Below are 19,677 nucleotides of genomic sequence, written 5' to 3'. Positions count from 1 at the left end.
TCATACATCAAAGATACATCAGTATATAGGAGAAACCAAGATAGCTTTATTGATGAATAACAAGGTTCAGGAAGAGATACAACCAAGAAGGCTCCAATCTAGCATCTCCTTCCCAGCAAATGGAATTCCTATCTTCACCTCCCTTCAAAGCATTAAGCACCCAATGATTCCAATCTCAAACCAACAGCAATTCTTTGCAATCACAAAATTCCAGCCCCTAGATCTCATGGAGGAGAGATCCATATATAGATATTTGGAGAGAGGATGAGTCAGCTTGAGATCTGACTAGTGTCCTCTCCCTCTGTCAGTTCTTGCTTCCACTTGGAGGTTCTTGCTTCCACTTGGAGTTTGAGAACCTCTTACTCATCATGAGTCGAATTCACTGAGGCAAGTGTCATTGAGGAAGATTCTGGAAGCTTCCAGGGTCTTGACACCTCGTTGAATGAACTTGCCATTTGTCAATTCCCGCTCAACGCACCCTGGTAGTACTTCTACCTGCATTGCAGTGCAGGTAGCCAGTTCAGGCTTTGCATTTCAGCGCAGATAGCTAGTGGAGCTCTTGAATTGATCCTGAATTGACTTGTTTTTGAGCAGTTTCTGGTGGAGAACTTCTGTGAATTGTTGTGGTTTGTTAGCCTTGTTCCTCTAGGGGTAGGAACAACATGTTTAGGGACTTTGGATCCCTTAGATTATGGACATTTCATGCTCAATGCTGTAAGGCACAAAAATTTCTATAACAGTTGCCCCCTAAAGTATGAGGCTGTTTATCGGGTGAAATGCTTTATCAGGAGGATCCGAAGTTCATCCAATGCTGGGAGGAGACCTGTAATAAGATACAATACAATACATTATTTTTCATACTGCTTTCATGATCTAGCTGAGGCAGGCATTCCCATGCTCAGCTTTATAAATTCATTTTTCTGTACATAGAACAGACAATCGTCTGATGGTAGACTGATGATTTTGATGAAATCATCATCCTTTTTGGTAGGATGATTATCTGCTGCAATGATGTACATGTCAATGTCTTTATCTTTCCTGAATATATATCGCAGCCCGGATAGATGAAACTAGATCCGGGGTCTTCAAACTCGTTCGATCTTCACTCTAAGTACAAGTCGATCCATGTGAGAAATGCTCTGAAGTCGAACATGGAAAGACATCGCTTGATTATCGGTCAATGAGGTAAACCGTTAACAAGCGCGAGAGGAATCATCGATAATGATAATGACCCTCAAGGTACTGCAGTACAATTCACGTGGTGTGAATAAAGGACTTGGCGTCGAACACCACGCAAAATATTTTGTTCGAAGGTCATTGATGTATACCTGTCGCCGGAAGTGAGAAACTTGCCATTGAGGCATGCAAGCTTCAAAGTACTGAAGGGGTTGTTCCTAGATCAACTTCTTGGATAATGAGCTGATGTCGACAAGAAGCGATTTGTCAAAGGAGGGCCTTGATGAATTCCACATCAATGACACGGAATGGAGCTAATCATTTTGATGGAGATGAAAACGATCTGATGACATATGATTCAGGGCGGCAGTCATGAAAGGATGAAGGATAATGTACGGCAGTGGATGGGACACGGTTGACTTCTCTGAACGACTTCTCTTGAACATATGGCGACACTTATGCGATGGATCGGTAGCATTACCCCAAATATGGATGGTATGGCGAGACCATGGCGATGTGACCGGTGAATGAAACAACCCAACCCGATTGTGGTACGGAGGAAAAGTGTCATGTTCAAGAGCGACTTGCTACCATCAAAGTTTTCTTGAGTTTCTCCCAATTTTCCCCACTCATTGCTGACCAGTACCTCTTTATTTTTGTCAAGCTTGAGGAGGATAACATATGCTTGTTCTATAACTTGCCCTTCAGGCAAGCCCATCGCTATGTTTTAACGAGCCTAGCGATAGTGAAACTCGTTCTCGTCTAAAGACAAGTTTGTCGCTATTAATGCTTTTTAACGAGTTTAACGACAAAGATAACTCGGTCCCTTTTCACTTTTAGAGAGTCTGAAAAGGTACGTAAAGATAACTCCAAAGTTCCTTTTTCTTCATCTAATCCCTTAAGTTCGAAAAAGTATAAAACAATACAGAAGGGATGGATTTTCGATAGTTTTAAAGAGCCGAACAAAACAAGCGCTCGATCTTTTTGTGCAATAATCCCTCAGGTCCAAAAAGATTAAAATCTAGAGGAGGGATAGCACTTTCGGTCGCTTTAACGAGCTGGAAGGCCAAAACTCGGCAATCTTTTCATATTTTACGAGTCAGATGAAAAGAGCTTAAAGAAGACTCGTCTTTTGAGGAACGAGTGATAAAATGGGTTAGCAGCTGATTCCAGGTACAGGTTGGAATTTTCCAATCATGGCAGTGTCACAAGGATGGCTAGTGTAATCACTCTTCGCAGCTGTTCCTCAAAATGGATAAACAATCAAATGGAGGTGAATGATTGGCCAATGGAAAAGTGGAGGTGATGGTGCAAACACGACCAAGGCTTTAATGGCTGATAATGTTACATTCACAGTGGTTATTTACCGGAAGATAGTTCATTTTTTAACGAGCTTAAATGCGGAAAAACACTGCTCAATCTTATGTTTATTTTTTAACGAGCATGAACTATGTGCTAAAACTGCTCGGATCTATTTATTTTTTAACGAGCATGAACTATGGACTAAAACTGCTCGAAATTATGTTTATTTTTTAACGAGCATGAACTATGTGCTAAAACTGCTCGAATATCCAGTCATATGATAAGAATGTCTCATTAAGATTCTATTTTTTATGGAGCTTCATCTTACAAAGCTTTGCTACGGAATCCTTTCTTTATGCAAGTTCGGAAATGACTAATCCTACGAGTTTAAAGGGTTAGAGGTCCTAAAAACTTAAAAAAATAAATAGCCACCCCTTGCTTGCACTCCAAAAGGTTTGCATGCCCCCAGGTATAAAGTACGATTTCAAGGTTACCCCTACTTCTCCTCTGCCAAAACATTTGTTTTACCGAGAGAGGCCTACCTCTTTCAGGTTACCCAAAGATTGTTCCGTTAATCTTTCAAACAAAACACTTCTTCAGCGATGTCTACCAAGATAAAAAAAGGTGAGCGACGATGCTCGCCAACTCACATAACTTTGACAAAAGAATATTATTCTAGAACAACCCCTCTTCCATGCCGGACGGGGTACGGACTAGTCATATTCTCCCACGGAAATCTACCCTATACCCAAAGTTTTCCTGCCGAAGCAGACCAGGACGCATGCCCCCTGGGTTCCAGTCATATCCTTCTGAATCACTCGCGCTCATCGGGAGGACGGACCGTGGGTTGAGACATTTCTTGTGCGAAGAGACCATTTAGGGATGGTGTATGACTATTTGCGATGCGTGATCCGGGAAATGAAAGTTGGTCCACGAGCTTGACCACTCTTCCTTCGTGCGGAAAACACATTACCCTAAAGAGTGAGGAGACAATGGCTCCCATGCAATATATATAGTCTCGTCCAAGGAGTAGGTTATAATCCAAGGGTCCTTGAACGACCATCATGTTCATTTGAATGGTCTTCCCTTTCAATGTTATGGGCACATTGGGGAGGATCCCTAAAGGTCGACTGGTTCCTTTGTCGAAGCCTGATAGATTTCTCATTTCAGGCAAAAGCGCTGGCGAACCAAGCGCTTTCCAAGCAATAGAGGAAAGGATACTCACAGATGCCCCCTCATCAATGATGGTGCCAGCCATTACCATTCTGTATATTTGAACGATAATTCTGAATGCTATACTGGGGGGTAACCGGGGTCTGCCTAGTTGGTTCCAGTCGAAGGATACAACTAGGTTGCTTGGTGGTGGGACCGAATAGACGGCCGGGTATGACTCTGACGAAGTTCCTTCCTGCGATAAAGGAATGGGCAAATTGCCCCCTTGTTCGTCGGAGTCTGTGTTGATGAAGAGAATTTGGACGGTGTCGTCTTTATTCTCTTCTGTGATGATATCATTCGAAGATAGAGCCTCTGAAGGCAAAACCGGGTCAACTGCCGCCTCAACCTTTTGACTTTCGTCAGGTATGGATTCAGATGGTTCATCTTCAATGATAGGTGCTTCGGCTGACCACCTGAGCGGGCCAGTCGGGTTCTCAACTAGTGAAGGACTTGGCAGGAGTTTTTGATATCCAGGAGGAAGTTGCGCTCGTAAAATCGGGCGATCTTCCAAAACTCTTTTAGCCTCATCTAAGAAGGGACAACGGTGGATGGCATGGTCGCCTTCACACAGTTTGCAGGGAAATCTAGCTTTCCCTCTCTGTCCTGTGGCTTCACTTTCACTAGTTGACGGTGCGCTGTCAACATGGCTATTAGAGGTTGACGCCACCGAATTGTGCAAACGGGGAGACCAGTCCCTTAGTATTCGAGGGATGCAGGGACAATCTCTGTGGAAGTGGTCTCCCTTGCATATGACACATGGCGATTTAGGCCAGGTCAGTGCTGTGTGTGGATTTTTGTCAGATGACACTTGTTTGCCCCCAGTCGCTTTTGGCTCCTTCTTCTTCTTCTCTTTCTTCTTCTTTTCCTTCTTCTCCTTAGGAACCTGGTTTTTTGTTTTACCAGTTCCGTCAAGTGAAGAGGAAGGAGGAGAGGAAGAATTAGATGAAGCAGAAGGCTGGTGGGTAACTCTGGTCTGGTCTAACTGTTGACTCGACTGTTCAGGAATAGTGGTGTTCTGAACGACATTGGTTGAAAAGAGCCAGACCGGCAAGCCAATTGTTAGTCCTGGAAGCGACAATGTGGCCACATGGGGCGCACCAACATCTCTCCAAGAGGAGAAAGGACTAGGATTTCCATCAAGGGGAATTCCTTGGTTGGTGTGCTCCATTTTCTCAACCTAAAGATCAACGCAGGAATAAAGGGTGATTGTTCCGTTTAAAATAAATTTTTAACGACGCTTAGGCACAACTTGCTTTTTCACTTTTAAAGAGTCGAGAAAAAGCTAAAGATGACTCCAGTCTCCTTCGATGTTTTAACGAGCCCGAAGTGGCAAATGCTCGGATGGACTTTTTCCGTTATAGAGTCTGAAAAAGCCAAAAGGAACTGCTCTGGAGTTCTAGGTAGAGGGTGTGCCAAACTTTTCGCAAAACCGCAGAATACTTTTTAGGGTACGGGCAGTCGATCTTCCTGAATGCTGTGTTCAGTGCATTGCGATCAGTAGGGCGGCCGACACGGCTTCCTAAGGATAAAGGTTATATTCCTATAGGGGTCTCCCAATATATACGCGACGGTACGTGGGAGCACAATCCATACTGGTACTAATCGTCCCTCAGGAGGAATCACCCAACCATCAGTGAGGCGACCAGTGACCAGGTTTTACGACGCCGGAACACGTCTCTAGCCTAGACCTCTATGTTGTGCGTTATGATGCAAGGCGTTGTTAAGTTCATTCGATTTATTTTAGGTTGATCTTTTTAGAAGTTTGCCTTTCTGGATCACCACGATATGTATGATACAATTCCTAAATGCAGTCTAAAGATGATAAGCAAGCTTTATATCTTTTCAACTATGAAAATCCTAGCTACAAAGGGAAAAGAAAGACACCATCTTTTCTCAAAGAGCAATCAGCACACTCTAATGCACTTTTCATAAATCAAGCATGCAAACTATCAAGATGCAAATGCACAATGCAGGTGTTTGTTTTCCGCTTCCTTAATATTGATGCCTAAAAAGAAAGCTTTTTGTACAACTTTGAATTCGCTTTTAAATGACAAATACAAACAAGTTACTTTTTCGAAATCAGAAAGGGTAGAAGAGAATACAACACTTTACGACTTTCGAAATGAACTCTTGTTTCGACACTTAAAAGAGACAAACTCAAACCAAAAGCAAAAGTAAATGTATAATCAACTGTAAACAGCCAATGAACTCTCTCCTAAGATCACAATCAACAGATCTGAATCAAGGGCTACAGGATGATTATTTCACTCTTGCAAAGGAAAACTGCAAATGATGCCACAAACACATAAAAACACTCACAGTCTTTTTGTACAAAAGGAGGCAGAATTTAAGCAGAGAAAAGGAGTTATCAGACTGGTACCTATGCTGGTTATAGGCTGCAAAAATCAGAGATCAAAACAAGGCAAAACAGAGCAGAGAACCCCAGCTGCACAAGGCCTAACTGGATCAACGCACCCTCAACACAGAGGTTTTGACATTCAGCGCAGGTAGCCTTCACGGGACCTGCGTTGAAATGCAGAACCTCTTCACAGGGTCTACGCTAAAGGAGAAACGAGAGTTTCTCACTGGGTTCTGGGTCATAGTTTGCTGATTAATCTTCGGTTTCAGGCCAAATAAAAGCAACAAGCAAAGTACAATCAAAGGGATTCTTTGAGGGAGGGCTAAGATCTATCACAAAGGATCATCAAATCATTTGTGAGTCCATTGTTCAGATCATAGACAAATCCAGTGATTGGATCAAAGCAGCAGCTGTCTACTTTGCATCTGAGAATAGCAGATGCAGTTCGATTGTTGCTGTTGAGTCTATGAAATAAACAATGATAGAGACACAAATAAAATGACTAAACAGATATCCCCAGTGGAGTCGCCAATTTGTTGTGGGGAAAAATGCCTATGCAGGACGACCCTATCCACCTAAGGTGTGACAGTGCCTTAGCAACAAACAGACACAGCTATTCTAGTGTTCTTCCTTTATGAATTAAGAATGAAGAGAGATGGATGGACTAATCGGTGTCTTCCGTTTGTCCCTCGATCCGGTTTCTCTTCTCTTTGAGAGTTCCCAGCTACTTGCCTTCTCACTCGCCCAGCTTCAACAGGTCTCTGCAAGATCACAAGAAGAGAACACTACACAAAGACATAGATTCATATTCATAACTAGTTCAGGATTAGAAATAAACTAAACATACTAATGCAATCATACATCAAAGATACATCAGTATATAGGAGAAACCAAGATAGCTTTATTGATGAATAACAAGGTTCAGGAAGAGATACAACCAAGAAGGCTCCAATCCAGCATCTCCTTCCCAGCAAATGGAATTCCTATCTTCACCTCCCTTCAAAGCATTAAGCACCCAATGATTCCAATCTCAAACCAACAGCAATTCTTTGCAATCACAAAATTCCAGCCCCTAGATCTCATGGAGGAGAGATCCATATATAGATATTTGGAGAGAGGATGAGTCAGCTTGAGATCTGACTAGTGTCCTCTCCCTCTGTCAGTTCTTGCTTCCACTTGGAGGTTCTTGCTTCCACTTGGAGTTTGAGAACCTCTTACTCATCATGAGTCGAATTCACTGAGGCAAGTGTCATTGAGGAAGATTCTGGAAGCTTCCAGGGTCTTGACACCTCGTTGAATGAACTTGCCATTTGTCAATTCCCGCTCAGCGCACCCTGGTAGTGCTTCTACCTATGTTGCAGTGCAGGTAGCCAGTTCAGGCTTTGCATTTCAGCGCAGACAACTAGTGGAGCTATTGAATTGATCCTGAATTGACTTGTTTTTGAGCAGTTTCTGGTGGAGAACTTCTGTGAATTGCTGTGGTTTGTTAGCCTTGTTCCTCTAGGGGTAGGAACAACATGTTTAGGGACTTTGGATCCCTTAGATTATGGACATTTCATGCTCAATGCTGTAAGGCACAAAAATGTCTATAACAAGTATTGAGCAGGTTTATGTCAAAACCAGGGAAGGAGCATTGGACAGCAATGAAGCAGGTTTTCAAGTATTTGCATGGCACTAGTGATTATGGTTTGTGCTACCAAGGAAGTCCAAGATTGGACAAAGTGTTGGATATTCGTGGCTTTGTTGATGCAGACTAGGCTGGAGATCTGGATTAGAGAATATCTACAAGTGGGTATGTGTTTAACCTATTTGGAGATGTAGTCAGTTGGATGAGTAAGAAACAATCTGTAGTGGCACTATCAACTACAGAGGCAGAATACATGGCAGCCACTCATGCAAGCAAGGAAGCAGTTTGGTTGCAGAGATTGTGTTCAAGTATGGGGTTAGTACAGGGAGCTATAAGGATAGACTGTGACAGCCAAAGTGAAATTTTCTTGGCAAAGAACCCCGCATATAATTCAAAGACCAAGCACATCGATGTTCAATATCACTTTGTGAGGGATATGATAGAAGAAAAAAAGGTGTTGCTGGTAAAGGTGGACACTTTGAAGAATACTGCAGATGCATTGACAAAATCTGTGAGCTCTGAGAAGTTCTCTTGGTGTAGAGAAACAATGGGCGTTGTAGGGCTGGATAAATGACTAAGCTCTCTTGTGGCCCCCTGTGGAAACAAAACAACAAGTGGGAGAATGTTGGGTTGTGTTATATTCTTTCCATGACTAGCCCACATAGTTAACTGGGGCGTTAGGAGGGGGGCGGAGCCCCCCCTTGTTGCGCGAATTGTGTAGCGGGAGGGTCACAGGGGGTTTGAGGGGTACCCATAACCCCACTTTATGGGGTCTGGGGCAACGCCCCAGAAAATTTTGGTTTTGGACCCTATGTTAGGTTGGGTGGACCCACCTATGGTTTTGTGCATGATTTTTGCACCTGTTTTTGGATGCGATGGTTATCGGTCCATGGTTTTGGATGCAATGGTTTTTGGTCCATGGTATTGGATGCTTCAGCATGTATAAATATGTATTGTAACATTGAAAGGAACATAATGAAAAATCAAGCTGGTAGTCCCAGTTTTGGGATCCAGGGGAAAATCTCTGTGTATATGTGTTTTATGTGTTATGCTCTCGCATTGTTTATTTTCTGTGTTTTAGAATTCATATGCAGGTAATTTTTGTACGGGGTTAAAACCTACATTGATAATTTAAGTTGGTAGGCTTGCGAGTTGCAACATTATTTTTTCAATACCAAGTGTCATCAATATTCCGAAATTGAAAGAAGAACATGAATGAGTTTGTAAAGGGTGTTCCCTAGGTAAAAATGTGGAGAAGCCATTCCCTAGCAGTGACTTTAGATCTAAGGAAATATTGGACCTTATCCACTCTGATGTATGTAGTCCTATGTCTGAAAATTCACTTCGTGGTCATCAATACTATGTAACATTCATTGATGATCACTCTAGAAAGACTTGGATATATTTCTTGAAGTCTAAAGATGAAGTATTTGTAAAGTTTAAAGAGTTCAAGGAAGAAGTGGAGAATATGACAAAAAATAATATCAAGACCCTAAGATTAGATAATGGTGGGTAATATAATTCTAAATAAACTTGTGGCCTTTTGAAAAGAATCTGGGATTAAGTGGGAGCCTTTATTCCCTTACAATCCTCAATAAAATGATGTAGATGAAAGAAATAATCGATCCATTAAAGAATGTGTAAGAGATATGCTATATGACCTAGGCCTTCCCAAATTCTTATGGGTAGAATCTTCTATGACAATAGTTTACATCCAAAATAGAAGCCCTCATAGAATTATTGACAACATGAGACTAGAAGAAACATTTACAGGAAAGAAGCCGAATGTTGATAATCTCAGAATTTTTGGATGTCCTATATACATTCATTGTCCCAAGGACAAAAGGAAGAAGTTGGACCCTGCATGTTTTAAAGGAATCTTCAATGGTTATAGCACATCATCTAAGGCATATAGAATCTACATCAAGGAAGACAAACATATTGATCTAAGTAGAGATGTTACATTTGATGAAAGCATTGTATATAGTAAGTCCAAGGATATCCCCTTTGACTTCGAAGAAGAAGATGCACTTTTATTTCCCAATGAAAAGAATCCAAGACAAGATAATCCTCCAAAAATTGACCATCATGAAGTACCAAAAGGACCAAGTGAACCTATACAACAAGTCATCATTCCAGAAATTTGAAAAAGACTGTATTAGTTAAGATCAACTCTACAAGAAGCCAAAGGACATGAAACAACAAAAGGAACGTTCTAAGAAAGTAAGAGACCTAAGAGATATTTTGGTTATGCAACATACATGATCAAACTTATTGAAGAAAAACCTACCTCTTATGAAAAGGAAGCTAAACATCAAGTATGGAAGAATGCAATGTTGGAGGAATTCCAATAAATAATGAAGAATGATGTTTGGGAAATCACTACTAGACCAAAAGGCAAATCAATTGTGACTTCCAAATGGGTGTACATAATCAAACATGCAGCTGATAAAAGCACTGATAAGTACAAATCAAGATTTGTGGCTAGAGGTTTTTCATAATAAGAAGGAGTTGATTATGATGAGACCTTTTCTTCTACAGTTAGGTACACTACAATAAGATCTCTCATTTATATTGTAGCTTATGTGGGATGGAATATTCATCAAATGGACATAAAAACTGCATTCCTCAATGGAACAATCAACGAGGAAGTATACATTGAGAAACCTTACAGGTTTGAGGTTCATGGAAAATAATCCCATATCTACAGGTTGAAGAAGGTTCTATGATGGCTTGAAACAAGCTCCTAGAGCATTGTATGCTTGAATGGATGCTTCAAGAGTATTACAGATCTGAACCTCTACATCAAGGTAGTAAATAATGCACTTGTAATCATATTGTTGTATGTGGATGACTTACTAATTACAAGAGTGGAAAATATCATTCAAAAATGTAAGAAGAATCTAGCAACTGAATTCAATATGAAGGATCTTGGAATGATGCACTATTACCTGGGACTTGAAGTCTATTAAAAGCCTCATGAAATCTACCTTAGTCAAGGAAAATATGTGATCAAGGTCCTACAGAATTTCGGGATGATAGATTGTAAACCTATGGAAACTCTAATTATATCCAATTTGAATAAATTGAGGAGTTCATAATCTAATTTTGTTGATCCATCATCATATCGTCAGCTGATTGGTTCTTTGATGTATCTAGTGAAAACTCGTCCAAATATATGTTTTTTTGTAAATATCTTGAGCTATTTTCATATGGAACCAAGACATGATCATTGGGTCGCAACAAAGCATATGTTGAGATATATCCATGGCACCATACATCATTGCTTGAGATATGTTGCAGGAAAAGAGGTTCAACTGTTAGGGTACATTGATTCTTATTGGGTTGGAAGTGTTGATGATGGGAAGAGTACTACTGGTGATTATTTCTATTTGGGATATGCTATGATTTCATGGATGAGAAATAAATGAGACTTTGTTGCACTAAGAAATGTTGAAGCAAAATATATGATAGCTAGTGAAGTTAGTCATGAAGTTGTTTGGCTCCACAAATTGTTTGTCGATTTGTTTGAAGGTGTGAATTGACCTTGATACTTTGTGATAATCAAAGCTACATAAATGTTGGGCAGCGGATCCCCTGCATAACGGTTTTGGGGCTTAAAGCCCACAATTTTGGATAATGGTATTATAAAGGCTCTGTGAAGTGCGCAGAGCACGAATTGTAATAAGTCAAGTCAAAGCGTTTTCTGCCCTAAAACAATGTAAGGTAATGTAAAATGAGTTGGCCTACCCATGGTCCACGGACCATGGGAATGTATAAATAGAGCGAGGCCCTAAGGGTAGAAGGTAAGTTTGGTAGATCTGATTTGAAGTGATATGGATTGTTGAATGTGATATTCGCTCTGAGTCTGTAAGTTCGAATCTTGGGTCGTAGTAATAGAGAGAGGCTCTGCAGCTGTGTGCGCAGAGGCCTAGTAGAGTCCACAACTATGTGCACGGACCCCTGTAGCTATGTGCGCAGGGTAGGAAGTAGATTATAACTAGAAAAAGCATTAATAAAGATAAGTTGGTTTTGGAACATTGCGTATCTATTTTTGTATTTCTGTTTATGCATCTGTTTATAGTTTATGATTGCACGCATGTCTGTTTATGTTGAATGGTAAATGAAAGCATTGGGCCCACTTAAATTAATTCAAGATCTATAATAATAAGCACAGTAAAGGGTAAAGAACATTTGTGCTCTTCATTTAAGCCATGCGAAGGTAAGTGCACTGGATAGACAGTTGTGCAGAAGTAGTGTAGTGCGTAGAGTGGTATCGTGATTTTTCCAAGACCCATCAAGACATCCCAAGGGTGTGGAAACCTGGTTCCAGCACCCCCCCCATACTACCTCGGGTGAGACCTTAATCCTCACTCCGTGGGCTGTTGCCGAAAGGGCCGGTAGTTTCGGGATTTGTTTCGCTAAATCATTTTTGAACCTGGGTCAGGCCCCAACAATCCAACAAATGTTTCCGTTGCCGAGACCGGATCTGCCTAAGGGATGTCTGATATTGGAACAATGGAACCCTAGAAAGAAGAATATTGAAGATTGGTTAGATCAGAAGCTTCATGAGTTCGTAACACAGGAAAATAGGACTCCATAGATATCCGAAAAGAGGTGGCTAGATCGCTACGTATATACGGAAATCCACGAGATCTTCTTCGTGACCTTCTCTTCAGAGCTGTATGATTGGATCGCGAGGGTAGCCGACAGCCAGGGAAGGTACAAGCTCGATCAACCGATAGTGTGGACCCCGAAGTTAGTGTGTAGACTAGAGGCATCAGAAGATAAGATAGCTCGGGCTGTGGACCATTGGCTTGATCGGATAATAGGAGGGTTTATCAGTGATTTCATGATAGACACAACCATGAGCTATAGTGAAGCAGAATGACGCTTTCTCAAGGGACCGCGAGGTAGGTACGTCAAATCCTTGAATACCTAGATTAAGATGTTGTTATGTGAGAAGCGGGTTATGTGAATACATTAATGATTGGAACAACACGAAGCGGGAAGATCTACAAAGGGATCGAAGGGTTAGGAAACAGTCCTTTAATTTCACCACCGCGAGCGAGCGAGGAAGAGCATGCTCGGGCTTCCCCGAGAAGTGCGGTTAGTTTGATAAGGCAGTGCATTCCACAGTTATCACCTCCACTTACGCCATCACCCACTTTGCCTACTTCACCTCCATCTTCAACCACCCCACCTCCACCAAACCCGTAGTTCAGCATGGCAAGCGCGATCAAGCTACCCGTATTCAAAGGAGTAGGGAACGAGGATCCGGACCAGTTCTGGTTCATGGTAAGAGCAGTGTGGGAAGCCCAAGGAGTCACAGATGACAACATTAAGAAGGACATGTTGGTGAGCGCGTTGCAGGATCATGCGCTGACCTGGTATATCAAGCACTCGAATGATCACCCAAATGCCAGAATAGTGGAGATCCAGAATGCACTGAATAGAGAGTTTAGCCGGCCGAAATTAGAGACATAGATGATCATCAGATTTAAAGAGATCGCAATGCTCCCATACGAGACCCCCTGGGATCTGGATCAAAGACTGAAGAGTATGATCTACGAGGCTAATATGACACTGGCGGATGCGCAGCACCATGTGTGTTTGTGGTGTCCTTGACACCACACCTAAGGATGGCGTTGTCACAGCAGAAGCTTTCAACCCAGGTAGAAGCATTGGAAATGACAATGAGGTTGAATGAAACCTCGATACAGGACCTTGGGTTGGGAGACCAACAGATCCATGTGCAACTACAGAACCTATGCTTGGAGATGCAGAGTTTGAAGCAGGATAGGGCACCCCGGCTAGAAGCACGCGAAGAAGTATGGTGCATAAAATGTAAAGGCCAGGGCCATGATAAGGATCATTGTCCAATATTCGCAAACTATTTGGTAAGAGGGGGACCAATGCTGTTGAGACCAGAGGTACAAGTAGGGCCAAGTGTGGCACCCACACTTTGGTGCACGATCTATCAGGTGGGAGGAAAGCACACGATAGACAACTATCATTTGTTGCAGAAGTATACACAGACTTCGCAGCAGCTGTTTTGTAATTTCTGTAGATCAGTGGGCCATGATGAGTGAAACTATCGAAGTTATGAATTGTTGATGGATCGAACACCTACCTACAGAATGCAGACTGAGGTGCAAGGTCAGGATCCAGCCGCAACAATAGCACGTGATGAATTCCAAGGACGCAAATGAGGATGAGGAGGAATGGGACCCGGACGAGGGCACGAACAATTAATCTGCTATAATTATAGAGGACCTGGGCACTACGCACGTGACTGTAAGAATCCGACCAGAACATGTTGTTCGTATTGTTATCAGTTTGATCATGAAGTGATAGATTTTTTGACGTTGATTGCACAAATACACGAGAAAGGGGTACTATAGCCTACTCCGACTCAGAATATCCAAATGATGAGGTTTGAACCACGCGAAGAAGACGCCAACGTGAACATGGTGCTCAGAAGCGGTGTGAGCACAAGGGAAGATAAGGGAAAGCAACCCGAGGACGATACATGGGTCCATAAGTTCTTCCTCCTTTTTTTTTTCTATAACTTCAACAGTTTGAGGATGGTGAAGAGGAGGGATATTGAGCTGCTTCTTCAGTGCAGCTATATCATCATTTTTCTTTTTTATTAATTTCTCTGCTGCTTTGACATCCTTGGGATCATGTCCCAGCTCTATGATCAAGTCCTCTAAGGACTTAATTCTAGTGTCTTTGGCCTAAGATGAGGCTTTTTCCAATTGAAGCTGTGTAGATGTGTTATTCAGTGAGTTCTATAGTTGTTGAGCTGCGATTGCTTTATTGGTCAACGTGGAGTAGACCATTTCACCTGTCTGCTTATGTAGCTCTATTTGATCAATTGGGTGGATATCCTTTGCCAAAACTTCAAAATCAGTTTTCAAATAGTCAGCCATTGATTTTGGTTGTTGCATAGTTGGCTTAAGAAAGCTCATCTGCATCTTGCCTTCCTTTATATCAAAGGCTGACATCAGCCTTGTCTAGTTTGTTGGGGCCATCTTCAAATAATGGGCATAGCTTTGCAGCTTTAATCTTTCATTCCTTGCTTTGATTTCTTTATATTTTTCTTTAATATCCAGGCTCTGACCAGAAGGAGCCCTGAAGGAAGATACCTCGGTGCTCTGTTGCCTTTCTAATACTTGGAACTGTGAGGTGGATGGTGAACCTCCTGAAGGGATAGTGTGCCCACTTTCTGTCCTTTCTGCCGCTATGTTTCCTGTTGTTTCCTCAGTGTACTCTTGTTCTGCATATGGGTTTAACCTTTTCCTTTTAGCAAAAGTTTGATCAATAGGCCTACTAGAAGGAGTGGCCTCCTCTTTGTCTCTTTTAAGGTTTCTTTCCTCATTGAGAGGAGTCTGCAAAATAGGAGGATTGCTCATGATTTGTTCAGGTTGAGCAAGCTCCTCTAAGATTTCTGGTTGTTCATATTCTTCTTGTTGTTCTGAAAGCTCCTGTTGTTTTGATGGCTCTGCTTGTTCTGATGATTCTAGTTGGCCTGATGGCCCTGCTTGCTCCAAAGTCTGTCCATTGTGTTCCTGTGACTGCCTTTGAGATGGAGTTTCTTCAGGCACCTATACAAATAAACCTTCATCAAGCCTCCTATCTAAATCCACCAATACATTGTCAATTGCAACCTCTGTACTATCTTGATCTACTAATGTGTTTTCCCTCCATTCAGATTGATTGGCATATTGTTCAATTTCTGGGATCCTATGGTGGATGTAAGGAGATAGCTTATTTTTCTGCCTCCTATCACAAATGAAGTTGTGGGGATCATAGGCCCATTTGAAACTCTATTTTAATCTCAATCTCTGAAGGATTTCATCTGCCTCCATTCTTGCTTCTCTACTGTTACAGATGAATGGTCCAAGATGTTCTTTTATTCTTAGTCGGGCCTTCTTCTTGGCCTTAACAAATTTAATCTCATCAGAATTGATCATTTGCCTATAGTACTCTAGAGCAAATAATCTCATGGGGAGATATCTTGGCATTTTGTAAGGTGGAAACTCACATCCATAGATTCTAATCTATGTATGGTTTTGGTACAAGTACCAATCCCCTACTTTGTATTTTTTTGACAATTGCAGGATTATTTTGATGTCTGCACTAATTCTGGGAGGAGGACTTCCTAGCAACATGGTAGCCACTAGGTGTAAAAATAGATCAATGAAATCTGTATATGGGTAGGGAGAATTAGACATGTGGAACAGAGGGGTGAAGAAAATGACAGATCCAAGATTTCCTTTGGTATCAAGCTTTTGTATAGAGAAGGGGAACTTATTAGTCTGATAGTAAAGAAATAAATGGTACAGGACTGATGAATATTTGAACACTATTTCATTTTTGAATCTCAGAAATTGATCATGCATTTTATCTGAGATGAATTTTGCATAATCAAATTTGACTGCAGGAGGCTGGCCAGGGGTAAAAATGGACATGTAGGCAAAAATGATATCATCTACATATTCACTAGTGGTAAAGCCTAAAATGCATGATATCATTGATGTGATATCTTTGCCTAGACCAGAAAAGAAGGATGACATGTAAGGAGGGGGATCTTTTGGCATGTGTTTTTCTTCAGCAATGAAAGTCTGGAGGATTTGAGTACTTCTGGAACTAGATAGCTTGGAGAATCTGTCAAGAAAATCAGCAATGGTAAGGGGGGTTAGGTTTTCACCAGGTTGTAACTGTAACATCTCATTTATGGATTCTATAGTGATAGTGAATAGGACTTTCTGATCTGGGGTCATTACAGCTCTCATGATAGGGTCATAGTTTGCATGACAGTAGTGAATAATCTCTGGGAAGACATGAACACTAGGGAATTGGTATTTAAGCAGGTTTGATTCCCAAAGGCCTATCTTATTTGCATGGTTCGAGTAGTTATCTTAGTGCCTGCAATGCAATTTCAAAGGGGATTCTTCAAATGTGAGGTCTTTAATCTGAAAATCTTTGTCAGCCAGGGGAAGATGGTCCAAATCTCTGTGGGGAGTAGTAATTGGCATGATATTCAAAGCAATTGGGGCTTCCATCTTTGGTTCTTGTGGATTCAAAGATGGGGGCAAAGGATTTTCAAGGAAATTGGACACAATTGGTCTGTTTTAGAGTGTTTCAGAACTATTAGACAACTTAGCTTACTAAATTACTTAAGTTTTAAAGCAATTTAGCTCAGGTTAGGCACAAAAACAGGGTTTCTTGGTCGAAAATAGGATAAATACCTAGTTTTGGTTGCTTGAACGGTAAAATGGTGGTTGTGCATTGTTTATAGTAAGCGCACAGGTCTGCATAGAGGTCTGGAGTTCAGCGGCTATATAAGGTTGACAGTTGGTAGCAGGTTGAAAACTTGAACGTACTCTGTGTTTGCATGGAGAAAAAAAGGTTCTTTTCTTGGTATAAAGCGGAAACAATGAGTATTTTTGGTTTATCTGCAAAGTCGATGATTTTGGCGAGTATAATGGAAAACGACAGCTGGCGCCAACTAAAGGAGGTGACATTTTGTCGTGCAGTGGAGGTGGTAAGTGGAGGCGGTAAGCGGAATCTATCACATCGCTTTTGGGGACTTGGCGGTAATGGGAGAGGTCCGCACGATGCCATTCATCAGGAAACACGTAGTAGAGGGATGAATAGTAAAACCGCTCACATCAGGCGGGTAAAGGTCAACATCAGAGGCCACCCGATATGAGCGCCAGCCGTTAGATTTGAAGGGGTCAGATCATATGCTGATCGGGAATGTGACCTGATCATGGAGTTAATGGAGGGGCCCGACAGGAATTTAATTACGAGTTAGGGCAGGTTAATGATGTCGGGGACGATGTGATTGGAGAAAAGTTTATTGATTAATCATGGTTTGATCAATTAATCCATTTTTGTAAGGTGAAGGGTTATGGCTCTTAATTAGTCGCAACTCGACTAATTAATCCATTTAATTATTTATTATTATGGTTTATTTTTCAAACCAGTGGGGCAGGATATTTAACATATGGGATTTTAATTAACTATACGGGAAAAGGGTTTTGTTTCTCGAGAGTTAAATATAATAAAATTTAAAGTTAATATGAAATGGAAATGAGAACAAATAGTGCTAAGTATAATGTCTTGACACCTTTGCTCATGTATTTGAATTTACACATCATAACTTAGGCTTAATGATCTTTTATGGGTTTTCTTTCTCTGTAAACAAGGGATTTCAGGTAAGGTTAATTACTTTTCCTTGGTAAATAGTAATTTTTCCTTAGGAAAAGGGACTTTTAGGTGAGATGAATGTTTATGAAGGGAGTGAATGTTTGTAAAGGGGTTGAAGTACTTAATCCTTATAAGTTATTGGGCCGAGGGTTTGGTCCCTCTAGAAGTCAGAGAAATGCTCTGAGCTCCTTTAACTTAAAGTTTTAGGCACTTTTGTCTTTACTTGTGGGAAATTAGTAAATTGAGGGTGAAATGAATGGGGAAATTAACCATTTGAATTTTTGTAACTACTCAGTTATCATCCATGATTTAGTAACTTTATGGTGAAGCATATGATATGATTTTTAACTAGCCATTCATCATAATTCTGCAACCATTCAATGACTTACCCACCTACTCATCCTACCATTTTTTCTACTCTTTATTAGGGTGCACTTAAGTTGGAAAACCCTTATTAAAACTTTTTCTTTTCTGTTACAATAGAAATCTATCTAAATCTATCCTTATTACATCCAAGGGCTCAGATTAAACAGTTGAGCTCCTTTTATTCACTCTACCTATCTACTTATCTGCCAAGATTAAACAGTTTGGTCAGATTTTATTCTCTATCTCTAAGAATGAAATTGAAAACATGGAATAAACAAGATTAAACTATTTGGTTACCATGGATTGTGGCATAAATTACAACTTGCACACAGTCATTATTCTACAAAAAATAAAATAGTAGTGGCATTTGGACTTGCACACTTTCCTGGTCTTTTTCTTTTTCTTTAGGGTTCATTTTCATCTTTTTTGACCTTTTTCATTATTTTTGTCATTTGATTTTTCTTTTAGGACATATCCTCTTTACGTTTTTTTATTTTATTTTTTTATTTTTTCCAAATATGGTAAACATTTGCAGAAAGCAAAGGTATGTACATATTACAGATTTAATCTCATCCATTCATCTATTATGACACCTATTGGTATAGGAACATAACAGTGGCTCCACTTGGGGATGGCATTTCCTGGTGAAATGTCAAGAACTAGTAGATCAATGGCCTTCTGAATTTCTGTGGTTTTTTACTCTGCAACTTTCCTTTTTACTTTGCTGCTTTATTGATATTTATTGACAGTAAAACTTTAAGGCTTAGGGCCTTCTCTTCGGGCTTCAACCCCAAAGTTTACCATCCAATCCACACTGAACTTTATGCAGGATATAATATGTACAAGTGATTAGTGGAATCAATAACTGGGATCTATATAATGTTTAAGCATTCGACCATTCATTGGTCCTCCTTCTACTTCTGCACCATCCAGTTCTTTAAGAAAATAAGCATTATTACCTCTGAAAGCATAAATAATGTAAGGACCTTTCCACAGGAATTCAAACTTCCCATGTTTCCCTTTATCTTCCCTTCTTGAGTCCCATTTCAGTACTTTGTCTCCTAGATAGAAATCTTCTTCCTTGGTTCTTTTGTCAAATGCTTTCTTAATTTTCTCATGCACCACTTGAGATCTGATGTAGACTTGTTCTCTAGTTTGCTACAAATGAATATTCTAGTTGATCCTTCTCTAAATATCATTGGGCTTAATTTGTCTTCTTGGAGTAATTTCATCACTGGGGTTCCCAAAGAAGATGGGAAGATAGCCTCCATTCCATAGACTAACTGATAGGGACTGGTGCAAATAGATTTCTTTGTGGTCATTCTATCTTCCCACAAAGCATTCACCAATTTATTATTCCAGGTCTTCTTATTGTCTTCCAATAGTTTTTTGATGATATTGATTAGGCTTT

The sequence above is a fragment of the Pinus tabuliformis genome, chromosome 5_2, assembly GCF_031772625.1.
Source record: "Pinus tabuliformis cultivar Carrire ecotype Pingquan chromosome 5_2, CPIR1, whole genome shotgun sequence".
In the NCBI taxonomy this organism is placed as follows: Eukaryota; Viridiplantae; Streptophyta; class Pinopsida; order Pinales; family Pinaceae; genus Pinus; species Pinus tabuliformis.
Note: the sequence above shows the minus strand (reverse complement) of the source record.